Source organism: Gorilla gorilla, chromosome 17, assembly GCF_029281585.2.
Source record: "Gorilla gorilla gorilla isolate KB3781 chromosome 17, NHGRI_mGorGor1-v2.1_pri, whole genome shotgun sequence".
Lineage (NCBI taxonomy): Eukaryota > Metazoa > Chordata > Mammalia > Primates > Hominidae > Gorilla > Gorilla gorilla.
This window is the reverse complement of record NC_073241.2, coordinates 68,757,316-68,778,275: the sequence shown is the minus strand read 5'-3', so window position 1 is coordinate 68,778,275 and position 20,960 is coordinate 68,757,316. Positions and strand designations below refer to the sequence as shown.

The following is a 20,960-nucleotide window of genomic DNA, read 5'->3' as shown; positions in this document are numbered from 1 at the left end:
AACTACTGAAAAATGGTGTATAGTGGAATTAGATGACTACTAAGGTCTTTCATTCCTGGGCGTCTAGGAAATTCAGTAGACAATTAGCAATAATAGTTTCTGATTTTATCAGAAGGAAGATACCCTGAAGTCAGCATCCAAGCATATATTTAACCTTGATCTATTAACTTCAAAATATATCAGTAGCACCTGGAAGCAATCCAAAGATGACTGAGTAAAGTTTTTTTTCTCAGAGATTTGCAATGATATAGCTAGCCAAGGCCCTTCTTTCCAGGTGCAATGATTTTTGCCACATTCTGAGTTGCTAAGCCCTTTTCTTCTAGCCCTCTTCTCTTTCCCTTCAACCCCTCTCTTATACTGCAGTTATTTTTCTCTCCAATTACACTGCATTCTCATGAAGCTTGCTTTCTTCTGTTTGGAATGAAAAAAATAAAAGCCAGAGTTGGCTTGCTTTCATGATTGGCTGCTAAGGTAGTGAAATAAAATGAATGCCCAAGGGAATTGTATATTATTGTATATTTGGTTGCACATACAGAATAATTCCTTCAGATGTTTTAAAAAGGAGAGCACTTAAAATGTACTGTTAGAAAACCATTACTTCTTTCTGGTCTTTTAAATTTTTCCTGGGTTTTTTTCCCTAAACACCTAGAAGGTTTTCCATATTTCCTCTTAGAAGATCTTGAAAAATTAAAGTACTTTAAATCTGCTGTTTCTTCCTTAAACCTTTTAAATTTTTTTTCATATTGATATATGGTTAATATATGTGTTTTTATCCTCCCCACCAGGAGCCTTATGTATGTGGTTGAAACCACCTGTACTACTGGAATGAAAGCACCTTTACAGAAGAGGCAATGCAAGTTGTATTAATCACATGTGTAGAATCAATTAAGATTTATGCCAGTTGCAAAGAAGAATATTGGCTCACTATTTTTCCTCTGGGCATGTGAGTATTTTATATTATATAAATTATACATATATATATATATAAATATATAAAATATAATTCCTTACCATCTGAGAGGGTAAGGAAGAACAGTGAGGAGGATGATGGAAATCAAATAAGCTCCTTTGGCCTCTCTATGCCTTCCTGTGTTCAGACCTCTAGGGTTCTCTTCTATACATCCAAGAGAAAGTGTTTTCTCTAATGCAGACTGCCTGGTGTATGGTCAGAAGTAAAAATCCTCTGAAGGAGGCACTGTAGTTGTTTGCAGGATATTATTATATATGTATGTTATATTATTCTAGAGTCTCCCTCTAACTGTCTGAGGTTAAAACTTGAAATAACCACTTTGATTTGAGGTATTCTTATCTGCTGAATGGAGTGAATATTACTATTTCTTTGCTCATAGGCTTATTGTGAGAATTAATATGAAGTAGAATGAGAAAACTTGCAAATGAATAAAGAATACACAGATTTAGAGGGTTATCAACACTATTTCTGTAATGATATATTCTGAATCCCCTCATCTCAGATTTATAATAACCTTAGTTCTTCATATGTCCCCAAAAGGGGTATGGCAGATATTTCCAAGTTTTAAATTGAAGTGATTCACTAAAATTTTTAATTATTAATAATAATAATCATATACTGTTCATCTCTCCCTCTCTTTAAGTGCTTGTCACAGCACCTAACACATAGTAGGCACTGAACATATATTGGTTAAATTTAATAAAAAAATGTCGAATAGCAAAAGTGATTTCAGTATGGAGTGAAAGACCACTAGAACAGAAAACAGAATCAGTTACTAGTTGTGATGTATTTTCAGGTCAAATTTGAAACATTTGAAAACAATTTTGACTCCCCATAAAAATAGAATTGTGATCAGTTATTTCCTAGGCAAACTACACTTCAAAAAAGTCCAAAACTGTTGTTAAGGTACGTGAAACAATCCTCTCTGCATTGAAAGGCATCAGACTACTTTGCTCATTTTGTTTCTTTTTGACCATGTTTTCTGAAGCATGCTTTCTGCTTTCAAGAAAGTAACCACCATTTGTCATTATGGAAATTCTGTCTTTCCCTTATAATTCTCTCTAATATCCAACTCACTTTTTTTTGTATACTATGTTAAACAGATAATCAAGATGATAAGTTCAGTATGGCTCTTAGAAGGATGTACTTTATCTCTGAGGGAGGCCTATGAGGTTCCTTTGGGTACCTGGATTTTGTGACATCCTTTTGCTTGACTGTAAATGTTTAAGGCCCCTATCCTACTCTTAGTCTGACTACCCCTGGAGGTAACATAATAAGTAACCTTGGAATAAATATATTATTATTATATATGATCTGATCAGGTGTGAATTCAGTTCTTGGCCATCTACATATATATTAGATGTGTGTAAAATGAAACAATTATGCTTCTAAATTTGTTGTAGTATTAAAAGCTAAAAATAATATATTTTCTAACAATATTGTAATTTTATGTTTTGTTAGGATTTTTCATCCAATATTAACTGAAAAGATCAATAGACTATCTCAGCATGTTATGCCGTGCATTTATTTTACTGTTGCCACTGATGCAATAAAATTAAATTACAGTACTTCATCAGCCCATACTATCCTGTACTTAATTTACTTACAGTGTCATTTCCAACAATATCTGATAGATCCTGTGAAAATAACAAAGAAAATTCCCTATCGAGTGAGAGAGGTGGGAGTCAGTGGGAAACAGAAGTAATAAGATGTTGTGCAGTATGAAGGAGAAATACGTGGTCTCAGTTCAGTGTGGTGGCAGGGTGCATGTCTGTTTGAACAACCTTCATCATCCTACTTCATTTTTTGTGTTTGATACCCAAAGTCATTGATATCAGCATTCTTGAAATTTCCAATAAAAACATTATTGTCCCTATCAATATTAAATTGTAATTCAGATAGCGCAGGATGTCTTTGCAAGAGCTTCTCAAAATATAAAGGATATTACCTGCTTTGGAAATTATGTCTGGAACCTAATGTTTTCCCCTTTGTGTGCAGTAATTTATTGGAACAGAACAGTGCAGAATATATTGGTGCAGATTTATTCGTTAATTGATTCATGCATCAGACTACTAATTCAACAAATATTCATTTAATGTTTTTCATTTACCTTATGATGTGTTTGGTCTTGGGGATAAAGTCAATCTTGTAGCCAGAAAAGTGGCACTATCGATTATAATACAATAGCAGTAGATAATGAATTTAATAGAGGAAATTTCATTGTTGTTTGCCTAAGAGGGTCAATATTATAAAGTACGTGTTGATTTGCTAAGTTTTTAAGAAAGGATAGGAATATCCCAGGAAGAAAAGTGGGAAAGCATATTCTAGAGAGAGGAAACTGGACGTACAAAAATCATGTAAGTGTGAGAAAAAGAGAGAATCACTGGGAACTCTAAGTATTAATACTTGGGTATTGTTGGAGCCTGGCACATAGTAAATGCTCAATAAAATATCACATTGTTGTTTTTGTCATGCACTGCAAGAGGTTGGAAAGCAAGAAAAATGCCTAAGCACGCTCAGTGTCAGCCCTTTTATGAATGTGATTGCTTCCCATATTAAAGGATGACTGAAGTTATTCCTTTTTATTTCATATTAAGACCATGATAAGGTCAAGGTGACTTGAAAAAGCTATTTAATTCAAGTTTAGTTTTTACAAAAAAATACATAGAATTAGATTCATATGCATTCTCCTTCTCCTCTTCTTTCCTCCTCCCACTTTTTCTTTTCAGTATTTGGATACAACCCCCCTCTCTGACATTGACCTGATGTATTTAGAAAGAGCTCAGACGTGTTTGTGAAATTCTAAGATAACATGTCAGTTTTCTGTGGGAGTGGTTAGGACAAGGCAGAAAATCTATTTTTTTTGTAGTATAAATTAACAGACTAATTGCCCCAACAAATTTCCAAATTATTTCTTTTCTTGCCTTTTACCTAATAACTTAAATTTTACTCGAGTGTCCTAAGCTCCCAAATACCACTCTCTGGCTCCACTCCAATCTTATCTGGGCTCTCTCTCACCAATTACTCAGGCTCATTGGTCTGTAATCATTAGTCTCTTTCTTTTTGCTCTTTGTCAATGCCCTACAAACCTCCACTCTCTGCCCTCCGCTGCCCCAAGGGCCCAAGAACTTGGGCAGACTTGCAACTACACCACACTGACTTCTGCCTCTAATCCTGTCCCCATCCGGCTTTGGTACCAGAGTCCGTTATTTTGATAATTCTCTTGCCAGTCACCTCAGTGCATTTATTCTCTCACCTTTCCATCACACCAGATCTCAAAAACATTAGTCCTGGTTAATGCTGTCTTTTCCCACTCTTTGTCTGGGTTTCAGAACTGCTGGAAAAAAAAATACACATGTATGATGATTTGTGCCATTATTGATATGGACAGGAGACAGGGAAATACTGGGTAGAAGAGGATGGTTCCCCAGCAAAGGGCCCACCCTCAAGCCTGAAGACCTGTGGCCTTAAATGAGGATAGGCATTCCTGTTTTCATGACCAAAAACTTGTCTTTTGGCCCACAAAGTACCCCCATCCTGCTCCCATGTAAACCCAAGACATTAGCAGACAAACACACCAGTGGCTGAATTGAGATCAGCACACCAGTGGACCAGCAGACCAGCAGACCAGCAACAGCAGAATAACACAGCAGAGAAAGAGAGAAGAGGAAGGACATCTGGACACTGAGGGAAGTTTGTCCTGGGGTGGTTGGAGAAGAGTTTGGCAGCTGAGTGGCCCGACTCTGACCACCTTCCCACTCCATCCCCTCTTCTGGCTCCCCATCTATCTCACTGAGAGCCACCTCCACCACTCAGTAAAACCTTGCAGTCACCCTTCAAGCCTGAGTGTGATCCGATTCTTTCAGGACACTGGGTCAGACCTCGGAATACAGAAGGCTGTCACACTAGCCCTCTGCCCTTGTGATAAGACAGTGTCCATTGAGCTGATTAACACACAAGCCATCTGCAGATGGCAAATATGAAAGAGCTTCATAACACAAGCCCATTTGAGCTTTGGGAGTTGCAGACACCCACCACCAGACACTGCCATGGGGCAGGAGCCTAAAATACTCGCACCAGCCTCTGTACCTGCATTTCTGCATGCTCCCTCTAGGGGTTTGAGTTGTGGGGTGATCAAGCAGGTGAGCCACACCCCTGTTGCATGTCCTGTGAGCGGAATCAGGGAACTCTCCCATTTCATTATAAATTCAAATTATGCAACCTAAGCTAGAAGCTTCTGTGTTTCAGATTTTTAAAAACTCTTCATGTGATTTCTCCCCTCCTTTTTCCTCTTCTTTTGTAAACAAATGGAAGATTTCATTTAGGCATCTATGTTTACTATTGAAACTCTGGGAGTTAAAAAAATAATATCTTTGTCCTGTGAACTTTTTATATGTGACCAGGAAAAAAAATGGCTTTCTCTTCTACGTTGTTCTCTTCTGCTTCATTTACAGGTATCTATAGAAGCCAACTGCTGTGTGGTTTCATGTAGATTCTCTTACCCATACTTTCACTTGATAGGGGAACTCAAGTCTCCAAGAATTGCATAATGAAACACTCTTGCTTTTTTTCTTTTGGCTTTCTGTTAGATAGAATTTTTCACCGAGCAAAAATGACAACATGCTTCACACTCAACTCTTCTCTAATTCACATACTAGCTGGACTTGTATATTCTGAAAATATTTCAGGGGAGGAGTGGAAACAAGGATTATGACATTTTTCTGACCATTGTCAACTTCAATTTTCTTGGCTGCTGAGACATTTAGCTCTCTAAAGCTAAACTTTGGAATTTATTTTCAAGTCCAAGAGAACCTAAGTAATTTGAGACTCAACTCATCTGGCTTTTTGCCAAGTCTTCAAAATCACAGTCCTTGAATTAAATGTGAACTGTCCTGGCTGCACTCTGAAAAAAGGTTGAAGTCCCATAAAAACTCAACGTACCTCATTGGTAAAGAAGGGAAAGAGTCATTCTAGAAATTTTAATGTGTTGCCACCTTCAACAATACTGCTCCACTAAGTCCATTTCCACTTTCCTTTTCAAGCAATCCTTTGGTAGTAATCTCCTGCAGTTTCCCCAATTTGCCAAGTTTTTTTCTGTAATACATACTTTGGTACTTACTATGTTCTTCCCCTGAAATGATCGTTTCTTCCATCTTGCTTAATCTTATTTGTATGTGTATTTAAGAAGCTCTTCTTTCCTTGAAGTTATATTTCTGCCACGCAATATATCTGAAGTTAATATTTTATGTTGAAAACCTTTTATTGGCCACTTGATAAAAGGTTTTCAACATAAAGTAAATAAGTAAAGAGTATTTCAATGTTCTTTAATAAATAATTTCATGTAATCATGTAAGTATTACAAAGTTTTTCTTGATTATTATTGCAATTACTGTAGATTATATTTGATCAAAATAGTGTAAATACTGTGTTAAATTTTGGTAAATTATTATTTCACATATAAAAAGTAAAATATTATTGGAACCAATCTATGGCATAAAAAAGCCCTATTTATAACTTTTTCAATTCATATATCTAATTATGAATATTAATTATTTCTGGAATGAGGGCAAATTCACCATCAATTCTCTTACCAGTTTTAGTCTTAACAGACAGTTGAGACTCTCTCCACCCCTACAAGACTAAGCATGATAAACTTTTTTCAGGTTAATAAAACCAGCTGCAATTAGGTAATTCAGTGTTTGCAGGATGTGGAACCTGCAAATACCAAGAACCACCTTTTCTCATCTGCAATTTTCCCCACAGTGGACTGCCTTGAGCGTTTGTGGATTTTGGTATCCATGTGGGTCCTGGAACTAATCCCTTGTGGATACTGAGGAATGACTAGGAATAGATGGGGATAAACAGATTTTTGTTATGTCAATGCCTTTCAGTCCTTTGACTCCTTCTAATTTTTAAGCAAAGAAACAGAAAATCAGTTGGTGACCTAGCATTAAAAGTTATTAATAATCTACACTCCAACAATTCGATTAGTCCTTCTTCAATTTTGTTTCAAGCTGTGATCCCAGAGATCAAAATAGATGCCCCTTTATAAGTAAGATGTACTCAAAGGTTAAGGAAACAAAGTTACCCACAGGTCAAGGGTTCAGGGCCTGGGTGGCATGACAAATTTCTAAATTCCTGTGGCTAAACTCCCTCACAATAGGAGTTATCAGCTATGATTTACAACCTAGATCACTACAACTCTGATTGATCAGAGGACCAGACCAGCCTTACAAGCATTCTTTCTTTTTAGATAAGCTATTGCAGATCATAAGTTCATCTTCTGACATAAAGGGCCAAATTCCACCTCATTTTAATGCTAAAACTCCTCCCCAAAGTGAACATGCGATGTACCTTACCTACATAGCTACCCATGCAATGTGCTCTGTTCCCCTCAAAAATGTGTATAGCTTTTCTCCCAAACCTGCTGAATATGTATGATACTGGGCCTGTGAGGCATAAAATCCAAACTGTCCTTCCCCTCTTCAAAGAGAGAGCACCTTTGGTCCACGCTGGAGACTTTCTCTTCCCAGCTTGCAAACTGATATTGCTGATAAAGCTCTCCTTTCTACTATTTAGACATCTTGGAGGACTTTTAGATGACTAAGGTAAATATTAGAAACCTGATTTGTAAAAGGATTTCTTAGTCATCAGAGTTATTCACTTTCTCAACCTAGAAACTATCACTTTGAATTGTCCCTTTGCTTGGTGATCTGGAGGCAGGTTCTGATACCTCCCCTTAATAAGATAATATGCCATAGTAAGTCTTTCTTTTTTAAAGTTATAGAATGACTATTTTGAAAGGCTAGACAAAGAAAGCCTGGGAGAGAGATCAGTTTCAGGACAGATGACATATGAACCACTGAAGATCTGGACGTTGGTATCTCAAACATTCCCCAATCCATTGTAACGTTAGGAAAACCATCATCCATGAGAAGTATAAGAACTTTAGCAGAAAGACTGTTCCATGTATCAAACCCTAGTCTGCCTCCATAATTCCCTTTCTCACCCTGCATCATAATTACCACATGTTCGTGTCTTCACTAGAAGGTGCATTTCTTAAGGACAGGGTCTGTGTTGTTCAGTTATCTCTGGTTTGCAAAATGTAGCACATATTTCATCAATGTTTGTAGAATGAATGCAATCAAAGAGTGGATTTTAAACAAATGACCAAGAAACTAACCTTTCTGTGTTGCTTCCCATTTTGTGCCTTCCTAAAGAAAAAATTCCCTTCTGGATGAAAGAACGCATGATCTATCCCAACGTGATTATAAATTAGTTTAATACTTCACTTGCTGAAAGCAGCATGTAAGATTAAAATAAAGAGGATGACAAAGGAATCTCCCAAATTGTGAAACAAGAGTACAAAGAGGAAGATGAGAGACAGATATGGCCAATTTTATCATTGGACCTTGAATACACCCTATAGTGGAGGTGAAGTGGAATGGCTAAGGGCTTACTAACATCCTAGGGTAATGAAGTCAGAGAAACTGAGAAACCTTGAACTTACTATTTTCTAAAGTGCTGGGGAAAGATAAAAGTCCCAATTAAAAGGTAAAAATGATACACAGAAATTAAAGGCGGATTTCATATTTGAAACTGCAAATTCATGGCAATAAAATTCTTCCCTTTCTCTGCCTGAGATCATTCTTTTCAAGATGAGTTCATTCTCTTATAGCTCCAAGGCTGATCTCCTAGGATGATAAGGTTCTAGTTGGATTTCCATTGCAGTAGGATCAAGTAGAGGACCTTGGAAAATTAATGTTCCTCTGCTGCTCTGAAGATAAGTACTTGGCTGACCCCAGAAGTGCAAAGCTGACTGTAAAGCTCACCTTCTTTCCATATCCCAATGTTGACAGAAGGCTGAAATGGTGAATAATTCATCTTGCAGTGATAAGGAAGGTGGCCTTGTTAGTAAGGGCTTTGTGATGCTATCACCATCCGTTCTCTGCATGGAAACCTATCAAGCGGTTTTACTGTGTGTCTATTCCACTTTGGAAACAAACAAAAGAAACTAATGGAGGTCAAAGTGCGAAGGTTCAACTGGAATAACTTGGGTCATTTTTTTAAGGTCTGATATTATGTCATTGGGGATATTGATTATATCCCAAATGCAAGGTTCTCTGTGTGGAATTTCTTTATTTCCATCATCTAGCTAGTCAGTTAAACTACCATGATTTATTGTGGACCAGGGAAACCACCATTAATAAGCCTTTCTATACAAGTACATTAGCCTTCAGTGTACCTGAAATTTGTGATTTCAATTCCCCCAATTTTTTCATTCCCCCTCCTTTCTCTTTCAGGGGTGTATGTGTACCCATCACTAAAAAAACTTTCAGTAATTTATCAGAAACTTATTACAAAAGTATAGCTAGTCAACAGCATCAACCCTGAGCACAGGCCTTGATTAATGACAGCATATTTGGATCAAAGGGAGTCAGGGAAGAGGAAGTAAACTCAGGAGAGGACTTTAGTTGTTATCATGATGAATCTAGAATAGCCTGGAAACACAAGAAAGAGGGACCTTTTCAAGAAACATTTATATTTAACAAAAGTTAAAGTCTTCATTTAAACTAAGAAAATAATTATTCTGACACTTAACTTCCTGTATCTATATAGGAACATTATTTGTGTTTCAGAAGCATTTTATAGTGCACATAAAACTAGCCAATACATTTTGCTACCAATTCATAAGGCTGGCCTTCCTGGCATCATTCATTCATTCGTTTATGCCACAAATATTTATTTTGGGTATAACATGTGCAAAGCACCATGTAGATACCATAGAAATCAATATAAATAAGACATCTTTCCTGTCCATAGGCCAGGGATATAAGCAAGCGGTTGAAACTCAAAAATATTGTGCTGCAATACAAAAATAATTGGGGGAATGCTGTGATATTTAGGGCTATCTGCATATACCAGGGAAAGTTTTACTAAAACTGTTACATGTAAGTGCATTTTGGTGGTAAAATTTAGATAGAAATGTATAACAAAACAACAACATAATGTTTTCAGACAATGAGGAGGGGTGTATTATAGGTAGTATGTGTATTTCATCCTTGCCTGAGTGTCTAGTATAAGGAAAATAAATGGCCATAGAGTGGGCTAGTTAGGTAGGTCAAATGTCCATGTTAGTGTGTTGTGCACAGAATTTGATTTTATTCTGTAGGTGATGGGAAGCCCTGAGAACAATGATCAGAATTGGGGCCCAGCCACTCACCCCAATCTTTTGCTGCAACTCTTGTTGCTCTATGCACAAGCATTTTCGGATCTGGTTGCCTTCCTTTAGCGTTTGTGTTTTTTTTTCCCCTGGGTGTATCTCACATTGTTCAAGCAAGCCATATATATGAAATGTATACAAATTCACTCATTTTATATTTGGATAAGTCTACCAGTAGGATGGGATGGGACACACACTGTGATTCTCTGAGTCCATGTCAGGATGTTACGGATATAGAAAGAATGCTAAGTTGGAAATGGGATAGGGTGAGGCACAAACTGGAGAATGGAAATAACAATGAAGTGTAAGGGTGGATTTTCAATTTCAAAGAACATAATTACTGCTAATGATTTTTTTCCTTCCTTGCCTTCCTTCTGAATAAGGGTCTCTCCCCCACTTAATAGGTTTTAATTAAATTTGAAAAACATTGACCAAGATTCACAGAGGATAACATAGCTAAGCCTTTCTGAATCCATCTGGTTCTCTTGAAAAGATTTCTAGTCTACTTCCTGACATATGCCTGCAAGTTTTTCCTACCTACATGTGAGACGGTAAAAGTTCCCTTGTTACCCTGGTAGGGTGTGCGATGGGGGTGTGGCTCGCTTCTTCAGTGCCCCGCTGCTCAAATCTCTAGGGAAGCATACAGATGGGCACGGAGCCCCACGGCAGTGTCTAGGGGTGAATGTTTACAGCTGAAGCTTCAGTGGGCGTGTGTTACAAGGTGCTCTTTTAGTTTAGCTGTCTATAGGCAGCTTGTGTTAACCAACTCAATTAGACCCTCTACTTTGTCACAAGGACAGAGGGCTGTCTGTATCCTGGGTTCTTGCCTCGGTGTATCGGAAGAATCAGATCACGTCTGGGTTTGGAGAATGAGTGCAAGGTTTTATTGAGTGGAGGTAGCTTCCAGCAGATGGGGAAAGTCAGAAGGGGATGGAATGGGAAGGTTTCCCTTGCAGTCGGGCCACTCAGTGGCCTGGGCTCTCCTCGGGCTGCCCCAGCCAAACTCTGCATAGTTCTGCCGGTCGTTGGCCTGCCACATGCCGGTACTTGTCGGTGTGTTCCTCTCCACGACCAGCCGCTTGTGTATTCCTCGCTGATGTGCTCCACTCGACATCCAGTTGCCTGTGTGTCCACCTGCTCGGGTCTCGGGGGTTTTTATAGGCACAGGACGGGGGCATGGCTGGCCAGGGTGGTCTTGGGAAATGAAACATTTGGGTACAAAGGCAAGAGTGCCTTTCCTCAGCTAGGTCCATAGGCACAGGCCCGAGGGTGGAGCTCTAGCCAGAGACCCGCCTTTCTCTACCCAACACTTCCCTTCCCCACTCCCATATCACAATGGGCTCATTTTTGAACATTTTTATCTTACTTTTATGGTGCATAAGTACCATTCTTCTGGACTTCTTCCAGGCCTTAACTGTCTCCATTATTTTCCTGACATTCTACCATTACTGTTACTCCCATTCCTGAGTCTCTTTAGTGTTTTACCTATCTTGCAGCTGTGAGACTTTCTATGAAAACCACCAATAATTGGTTATTTTAGAGGTATAGGTTTAAATCTTAAGGTATCTAGGAATATCATAATAATTATAAACTTTTAAAAATAGTTTAGAAAACTATTGCTTATGGTTCTTTGACCAGAAGGCTTATATCTGCAGCAAAAAGTTATAGAAAAAAATATTCAAATTGACTTAAATAAGAAAGGGGATTTATGGTCTCACATAAGTGGGAAGGCCAGGGATAAAGCTGGCTTCAGAATTTGCTTGATTCAGTAGCTCAAAGGTGCCAAGGAGACAGTTACTTCTGGTCTTTTTGCTTTGTCTTCTCTAATGTTAGGTTACTTTCATAATGGCAGAGTGGCTGTAGCAGTTTCAGACTTCATATCTTCACACCAAACGGACTGGTAGAGGCGCTGACTGGCTTTAGGGCACTGAGCTTTTAGCTAGAGCCATAGATCAAGAGAGTTTTCATGTCTGGGAATCTTTGTCTCTTAGTGAAAGACTTCCAAGTTCTGCCCATCTCCAAGGCCCTTACTTTAAAGGTGTTTATAACAATGATGACCTCTGGCTTTAGGTGATTCACAATGACAGATTCTGGTTCAGAGATACTGATAATTTCCTCTTGTCCCCAGACTGCATCTTCATGAGGCGTTCAGTTGTCCTGTTTGTAGTCGTAGAATGAGGCCCCCACTAAACGGTACAAGATAGCAGTACACGTGACACATGATACTGGTCAAATGAGACTGGCAAAAGTTTATTAGTCACATAACCCTAGAGCCTGGGAGCAGAGGACACACATGCTTTGTCCATGCAGGGCACACAGGGCATCACAAAGCCCTTACCAACAAGGCCACCTTCTTTATCACTGCAAGATGAATTATTCACCATTTCAGCCTTCTTCCAACACTAGGATATGGAAAGAAGGTGAGCTTTACAGTCAGCTTTGCACTTCTGGGGTCAGCCAAGTACTTATACTTTGCCCATGCAGGGCACATAGGGGCTGCATCTGGGAGCAGAGTGAAACAGAAGGGGGTGTGGGAGGCAGGCTTTGTAGAAACGAGACAGTGAGCTGCCCCTCATTCCCATGGGAGGATGTGATTGGCTTGATGGACTGATTTTTAGGTCTGGCAGGGAGGTGAAACCCATTAGGTTGAGGACTAGCTGGAATGCAGTGGATCGGATAGATCGGGGAGCTAGATGAGTGGGGAGCTTTTCCCAGTGACTGGGGACACATCTGACTAGAGCAGGAGAACTCTCATTTAGGCCTTTGGGACCTTCTAAGGATTGAAGATGTCAAAAATGTTAGATCTTACAATATAAGTGGCTCTCTGTTAACAATGATGTTTTCTTTTTCTTTTTCTTTTTTTCTCTGTTTTCAAAATGGCCAACATCACACTAAGCTTATACCTTTGTTTCTTTCTGAAGCTGACAAGAATTCCATTATACTGCTCCTTTTTCCTAGGCGATAGTTGTGCTTGGTATATACTTCTACTACATAAAAGCTCTGAGTCAAACATTGTTTATGCTATCAAATAGTAAATATTTAAAATATCCCAGACTGGAATATTGAGACTTTCTCTCTCCTACATTTTATATTCTCTGGCTAGCCCATTGAATATTTTGGGGCTAGTAATTTGCAATATTTCATTTTTGATACATGTTTCATTGAGATATTTTGTTGCAAGGAACAGAAATAAACTCTTAGAAGTTTAGGCAGAAAAGAAATTATGAGATATTAAATAGCTCATAGAATCAAAGGGGATTCTGGAGAACCAGCAAGAACTAAAGAAGTCTATACAGGAAAAAACACAGGCACATGATGGTACAAGAATAGTCTTGACCTCAATACTGCTAACCCTTTCCTGGCACCATTATCACCACAGGCCCACTAAAAATGGGGTTTCTGCTCAACTCCCAACCCTTCTATTGTCACCAGACTTCTGAAGCCATCACCACTGTAAAAATATTCCGATTGTCTAGCCTTTTATTCTTAGCATATATTAGTTATTATACACATAAACTGAAGAAACTTCAAGCGTGCAGCTCAATTAATTTGTGCAAATCTAGTCACCTGTGTAAGCAGAATCCATATCAAGTTGTTGAAGATTTCCAGCACACTAGATATCTCCTTCAGTATTTCTTCTTCACTACTATTTTTCTCTTCATTTGTACTGGATTAGTTTTTGCTGTACTCATTCTTGAGCTTTATGTAAATAAAATCAGATGTATGTGTACATCTTGCTTTTATTAACTATCTGTGAGATATAACCATTTTGTTGTTATATATACCATACTAGTCATTTTTAATCACTGTGTATTATTTCACTGTATTAATATATCACACTATATTTGTTCTTCCACTGATGTTTCTTTAAAACACCACCCCTCTTCCCCCACCTCCAGTTTTTTTCCTTTTCTGAATGAAACTGCTATGAATTTTATTGTACCTGTCTTATGCAATACATTTATACTCTGTTCCATGATAAGCAGGTTTGTGCAAACCTACCTCCAAAGACTGAGGGAGTTGAGAAGCTGAAGAAAGAGGCCAAGAAATCCACTTTCACTGGAAAGGTTAACTAAGCATCTTTGTGAGGGGTAGTCTATACTGCAGGCATTGTTTAAAGACCTTATTCCTGATCACCTTGGTATGTGGGGGTCAAACATCAGTCATCATTGTGGTTTTGCTTCAAGATGGCATCACTCATGCCATGCAACAGACTGTTTTCCCACACCCTCATTTCTGTTGGGGGCATATCTAGAAGTTGTTCATAGAGTATGCAGATGTTCAATACTATTCATAAATACCAGTAGTTTTCAAAAATGCTTTACCAATTTGTATTCCTGCCAGTATTGTAGGTGTTCAAGGTGCTCCAAATCCATTTCAAAAAAATAATATTGTTAGATTTTTAAATTATTTTTAAATGTTAGCCATTGTAGTGGGTGTGTAGTAGCATTTCTCCTTGGTTTTGATTTGCATTTCCCTGGTGGGTAATGATGTCTAGCACTTTTTTATAAACTTATTACATTTTAAAATCCTCTTTTATAATTTTTGCTGGTTGCTGGTGTCTTTTGCTCAATCTTATCACCTTGCCTTTTCTTTAATTCATAGAAGTTCTTGAGATATATATATATATATATTCTTATTTGGTGGTCTTTGTTTATATCCACAAATATTACAGAATCAACTGGATATCTATATGTGTAAAAATAAATCTAGACCCATTCCTCACAGAATATACAAAAGTCAATTCCAAATAGGTCATTGGCCTAAGTGTAAAAGACAATACAAAATAATACGGTAATACAGGAAAATATATTTGTGACTTGTAGTAAGCAAATACGTTATTTTAAAATTTACACTATAAAATTTAATACAACTTCAGAAAAAAATGTTAAGTTGAACTTCATTAAATTAAAAAAAACTTCTATTAATCCAGGGGCATCTTTAAGAGATTAAATGTGCAAGGCACAGAATGAGAGAAGGCATTTTCATTAAACAGATCTGTCAAAAGAGTCATATGGAAAATATATCAAGTGGCCAGATATGGTGGCTCATGCCTGTAATCCCAGCACTTTGAGAGGCCAAGGCAGGTGGATTGCCTGAGGTCAGGAGTTCGAGACTAGCCTGGCCAACATGGTAAAACCCCGTATCTACTAAAAACACAAAAATTAGCCAGTTGTGATGGTGCCTGCCTATAATCCCCGCTACTTGGGAGGCTGAGGCAAGAGAATCACCTGAACCTGGGAGGTGACGTCCACATTATATTAATCATCATAATGCCTAAAAAACAGATAAAAAACAAAACCACAACTTTTTTTTTGAGCCCAGCACAATATTGGGGTGGCAATGCAACCCAATAACCTAAAATTCTAAGAGGAAGAAGTTTCTCCAAGGAGAGCTAGGGCATGTGATCTCTCTCGCCTATGGCAGAGCATGGAGAAAGAGGCTTCTCAAGGCCACAAAACAAACAGATAAGAATATGCCAAAAATTAAAGAACCCCTCACCACCAAAGGCCTATTGTGGGTAGTAAGTAAGAAATTGCCGGGGGCGCCTGACAGGGAAATCTGTACTCACTCACTTGCAAAGTCTTCCCCAGGGGCCTGTACTGGTTGCTCAGGAGCAACTTTGGGGAGAGTTGGAGACTGAGCAAACTGACTGATGGTGCAAGGGCTGATGGCACCACAGGGAGGGGCAGGCACAGGACATCTGTGGGCTTTCTGACCCTTTTCTCCCATGAAGTGAAAGCTGTAGGCCCTTTGGTGAGGGACAGAGTAACTACTTGTCCACAGGGCACAGGCAGTGAAAGTTGTCACTGGTAGGTGGGTAAGAGAAATCTCTCCATTCCACAGGTAGGGGCAAGAAGTTTTCTTGAACTGAGTCTTCTATTGAGAAAGGTATGCCACTGCTGAGTAAGGGGAGGGGAGAAGGGCTGGACCAGAATGCAAGAACTACCAGATTCAAGGCAATTGGGCTGCCACAGGGAGGTGAGGCAGGCAGGCTGAGAACATTCCATCCTGAAGCTGATGCACATGGCTTTCTAAAACTGAGGTTGGGTCAGAATGGAAAAACCTCTGGCCAGGTCAATAGCCAGCTGGTATATAGGCCACAGCAGTCACATGGAGCATGTAGATATGCAGTTGCCTCATGGGAGGTGTTTTCACCAAGATTCTCCTGTGCATATTTAGAGATGAAGCATCTAAAAGGGAGATAAACTGCAACACCCTTTCCTTCTCCTTTTTAAAATTTCTTCTCCTTGTGTCTGCAAAATGCCAGCTTCAGTGTCCTTTCTCTCTGAAGTCTTCTACTTTATCTACAGACTGTCTTCCTTTTGCAGTATGGTGGATGGAACTCTCTCGCAGCTTTCTCTGAGCTGTATTTAATATTTGCATCTCAAAAACGGGATTTATATACAATTCTTCTTTGAAGTTTCTACAGTAAATGGCATTGGTGTTATCTGTCATCTGTTGATCGATTTATAGTAAATGAGAAAATGTATAGGTATCTAACTTTTGGCAATTTTCTTAAAATTTCCCAGTTTCAGTTTTACAAATGAATAATACTCATAGCCCTGTCTGTAACATTCTAGGTATTAATAGCTCTTATATTTCTGTGGATCTTCATGCCAATGTCTGGACTCCTGATTTTATGTCCTCTGATTTTTTCAAGCATTTCTGATAGGCCACTGTGAATCCCGAAAAGTCCTAAAGTAGCTATTGTATTAATCTGAATTCCCCATGTCCTTGGTGACCCATCCACACAGACACATTTTTCCCATTTCTGCTCAACTGCAAATGATATCAATGCAGCCAACTTAGAAGCTAAGAAAGAGAACTCCCACAAGGTGTCAAGGTATGTGTTTTGGGGTAAAGAAATGAGAAAAATGGACAGGTAATTAGACATTAATCTTTCCCAGTTTTTGAAGAAAACATAGATCATTCTTATTTCCTCTTGATGAGGGGACATTGACACACAGACATTTGCTGGAGTATATGCTCTCAAAGAGGTAGTTTAGGATTGTAAATGTTCACAATTCCAGACTAGAAAAGGTGCAGGCTGATGATGAAGCTAAATAAGGGCTGTTGACCAGTGAGTCACAGGTCCTGCCATGCTGCATTCTTTTTATCAGGTCAGGTCACTCTCTAGTTGGTGTCAAAGTGATAGGTCTGGCCAAGTGCAAATAATGTTGCCTCAAACTGGTTTTGAGAGAGGTCATTAGGGTTTCCCCTTCTTATGTTGCATCTAGATATAATCTAATTTACAGAGAAGCTTCCGAGAAAGTGAAGACCTACTACCTTGTTTAATCAGGGATGAGTAGATATTTAGTACTGAGCTGCCTAAGTAAATCCAATGTAGTCAGTGCTTCTCTGGCCAAAGAAAAACAAAACAAGCAAAAACAAAACAAAACACCCATAGCAACTCACTAATCCTTTAAAAAAAACCTATGCCACTCATTTTTCACATGTAACATTGGTAACTAAGCTCAAATTTTGTATCGTGTGAAATATTATATAAAAGATTATATGAAATATTGCATCTGTTCAGCCAGATTTATATTTAAATTTTACAAACTTTAACTGGAAAAGAGAATATGGTGAGCTCTCGAAAAACATTAAATCACAAAATATTTTTTGGGAGATTCTCTATACTTAGAAGTATTGTCCCAGGGATTTCTTATGAGAACAACGGAGTTATCCTTGGGTATGTGAAGCTGACTGAGTTTAAGACTGGTGCACATGTAGCTGTGGATATATGTATTTATGTGTGTACATTTGCTTTCCTCCTAGGTTAAAATAGAAATTCTCTGGGAATTTAAACCAATTCTAGTTATAAATTCATAAGGAAAATATGTTCATGCTGCTTTAAAAAAAATGTGTCTTAGGCCAGGCACGGTGGCTCATGCCTGTAATTCCAGCACTTTGGGAGGCCGAGGTGGATGGATCATGAGGTCAGGAGATCGAGACCATCCTGGCTAACATGGCGAAACCCCATCTCTACTAAAAACACAAAAAACAGCTGGGTGTGGTGGTGGGTGCCTGTAGTTCCTAGCTACTCAGGAGGCTGAGGCAGGAGAATGGCATGAACCCAGGAGACGGAGTTTGCAGTAAGCCGAGATCGTGCCACTGCATTCTGGCCTGGGGGACAGAGGGAGACTCCATCTCAAAAAAAAAAAAAAAAAGTATCGTAATGAAAAATAATCTTCATCAGAAAGTATCTATGGGCCAAGAGCAGTGGCTCACGCCTGTAATCCTAGCACTTTGGGAGGCTGAGATGGCCAGATCACCTGAGGTCAGGAGTTCGAGACCAGCCTGGCCAACATGGTGAAACCCCATCTCTACTAAAAATACAAAATTAGCTGGGCGTGGTGGTGTGTGCCTATAATCCCAGCTACTTAAGAGGCTGAGGCAGGAGAATCGCTTGGACCCAGGGGGGCGGAGGTTGCAGTGAGCCAAGATCATGCCACTGTACTCCAGGTTGGGGGACAAGAGCAAAACTCCATCTAAAACAAAACAAACAACAAAAAAAGTATCTATGAATCCCATTTCATTCCCCACAATACATACCCTTTGCTCTCCTGAGATAGTGGAAATGAGTATAATGAAAACATGCATTAGTTTACAATTATTGCCCTGATAATGCTTTCAAAGCTCAAGTAGCCTTTATTTTCCCACTTTTAGAAATACTAGTTAGCAAAACATTGAGCAAGAAGACTTGAAATGACATTAATGAATATGCTCTGTTTTGTACCACTAGCCTTTCTCTTTGAGATAAAACATCCACATGATTATTCCCTTCAGTTCTGAATTTTAAACTCTGCACCAAACCCTAGAATTCTTAGGAAATTCTCCCCTAAAAGACTTCTGTAGGATTGAATGAGTTTTGTCTTTCATAATCTTAACCTTCCACGATCCTATTCTGTCTTTGTCCTTAACATCTGGCACTGTGATGATCTCTCAGGCTTAAAAAAAAAAAAAAATGAGCTGGCAATCTACTACTTATTAAATAAATCTAAAATATACTTTCCATGGATGTTTTACAAATAGAATGATTGCAATTCTTCCTCTACCTCCCCCACTTCAAACCAAGGTTTTACATTATTCAGGTCTTCCTTGCATATCAGTATTTTTTATTCCTTTTTTTTTTTTTTGTCTTATGTGTCTGACTTTGAAGATCTATAGCTCCTTTCAACATTCAAGGTCTTTGGGCCTCTTACCTGTTCACAAGGCTATGTTATTGGAATTAATATTAACCATCAAAGCTTGCTGAATTCCACTGACAGTAGTCATCATGTAGTTAGCTTTGTTTAAATGCTTATTGCCCACATTTGTCTTCTGGTTTTCAGTGGCCTTCCATTTGTATGACCAAATAACTTATTTGATTAAAAACCTAGTTGTTCTTCAATGGTGAAATTTCATGTCTCTGAAAAAGCAGAACCAGGATCAGTTGTTTACTTTTTTAAAGATCATAGAGGATTGAGCAATGTATTATCATCTGTGATATAACGAAATGTAGAATTAAAAGCAACACATTACTTTCAAAAAAGAATAATTTATTTTTAAAAAAGACAAGAAAGTTGTCAGACTGGTGATATTTCAAAAGATGAGTACAGATTTCCAAGTGGATGGGGAAGAGGAGATAAGACATTAAGCACTAATTTAATTCCCCACTCATTCATTTACTCCCTTATTCATTCAATTTAGTTTAAATATTTCCTGAAAACTCATGGTAGAAGACATTTTGCTAAGCACTGTGGGAACCACAAATATACAAGGAAGAAGAAAGAAAGTAAGAAAAGAAAAGCAGAAGAGAGAAGGGAAAACATGGAATGATAATTAACATTTACTGAGTAGACCATTGCTGCTTTTGTAAGTTTTTGTTTGTTTGTTTGTTTTTTGAGACGGAGTCTCACTCTGTTGCCCAGGCCATCTCAGCTCACTGCAACCTCCGCCTCCCGGGTTCAAGAGATTGTCCTGCCTTAGCCTCCAGAGTAGCTGGGAATACAGGCATACAGGTGCCTGCCACCACGTCCGGCTAATTTTTTTGTGTTTTTAGTAGAGACGGGGTTTCACCATGTTGGCCAGGCTTGTCTCGAACTCATGACCTCAGGTGATCTACTCGCCTTGGCCTCCCAAAGTGCTAGGATTACAGGCATGAGCCACCAAGCCCGGAGTATTTTTAATAAGCTACTTTGTGCCAGATGTGTTTGTCCTTTGAAGTCATTAGGCCATTTAATAAAAATACACCCAATACATTGCTACTATTATCAGAGTAAGAAGATGAAATTGAGTGCCATAGCAGTTACATGACTAGGATGTGATAGGATAAGGATTATAACCCTGGATTTTTAGTCTGAAGTCCATGTGCCTGCAGGCTACCTCCTATTCTTCCTCCTACCCATGTCAAACAAATAAACAATAAACAGACACTTACACCTTCTTCGCACAAGACATTTGAGATTTATTCCTTTAAGCTGGTTTTGCTACTCACAGTTGCAGGCAGCCTGAGGACACTAGAAGTTCTATGAGTTGTAGTCAGAGAGGACAAGGGTTGCTAGGAAAGTAAAACAGGAGGAGCAAAAATAAATTTTGTCAGATCTCCAATTCTGACCAGAGTTAGTTATAAATGCCCTCTTCTCATACCTTTTTCTCTCTACCTTTGGCTCTCCCTGAAACTGTAGTTGGTGAGTCATCTCCTTTCCATCCCACCTATGTACTGAACGTTATTGAATATCCAGTATGTGCCAGAAATGGTGCATGTGCATTCCGGCAGGA

The 20,960-nt window shown here is 38.6% G+C and overlaps 1 long non-coding RNA gene across 3 annotated transcripts in view; it reads left to right on the top strand.

The window, feature by feature from the left end:
- Nucleotides 1-20,960, top strand: part of LOC101150578 (uncharacterized) — a 515,608-nt gene that overhangs the window by 255,515 nt on the left and 239,133 nt on the right. For all 3 annotated transcript variants that reach the window (XR_008673427.2, XR_010131230.1, XR_010131231.1), the window contains one exon: nucleotides 786-943. This is a non-coding gene — a long non-coding RNA (uncharacterized lncRNA). The remainder of the gene's footprint in view (nucleotides 1-785; nucleotides 944-20,960) is intronic.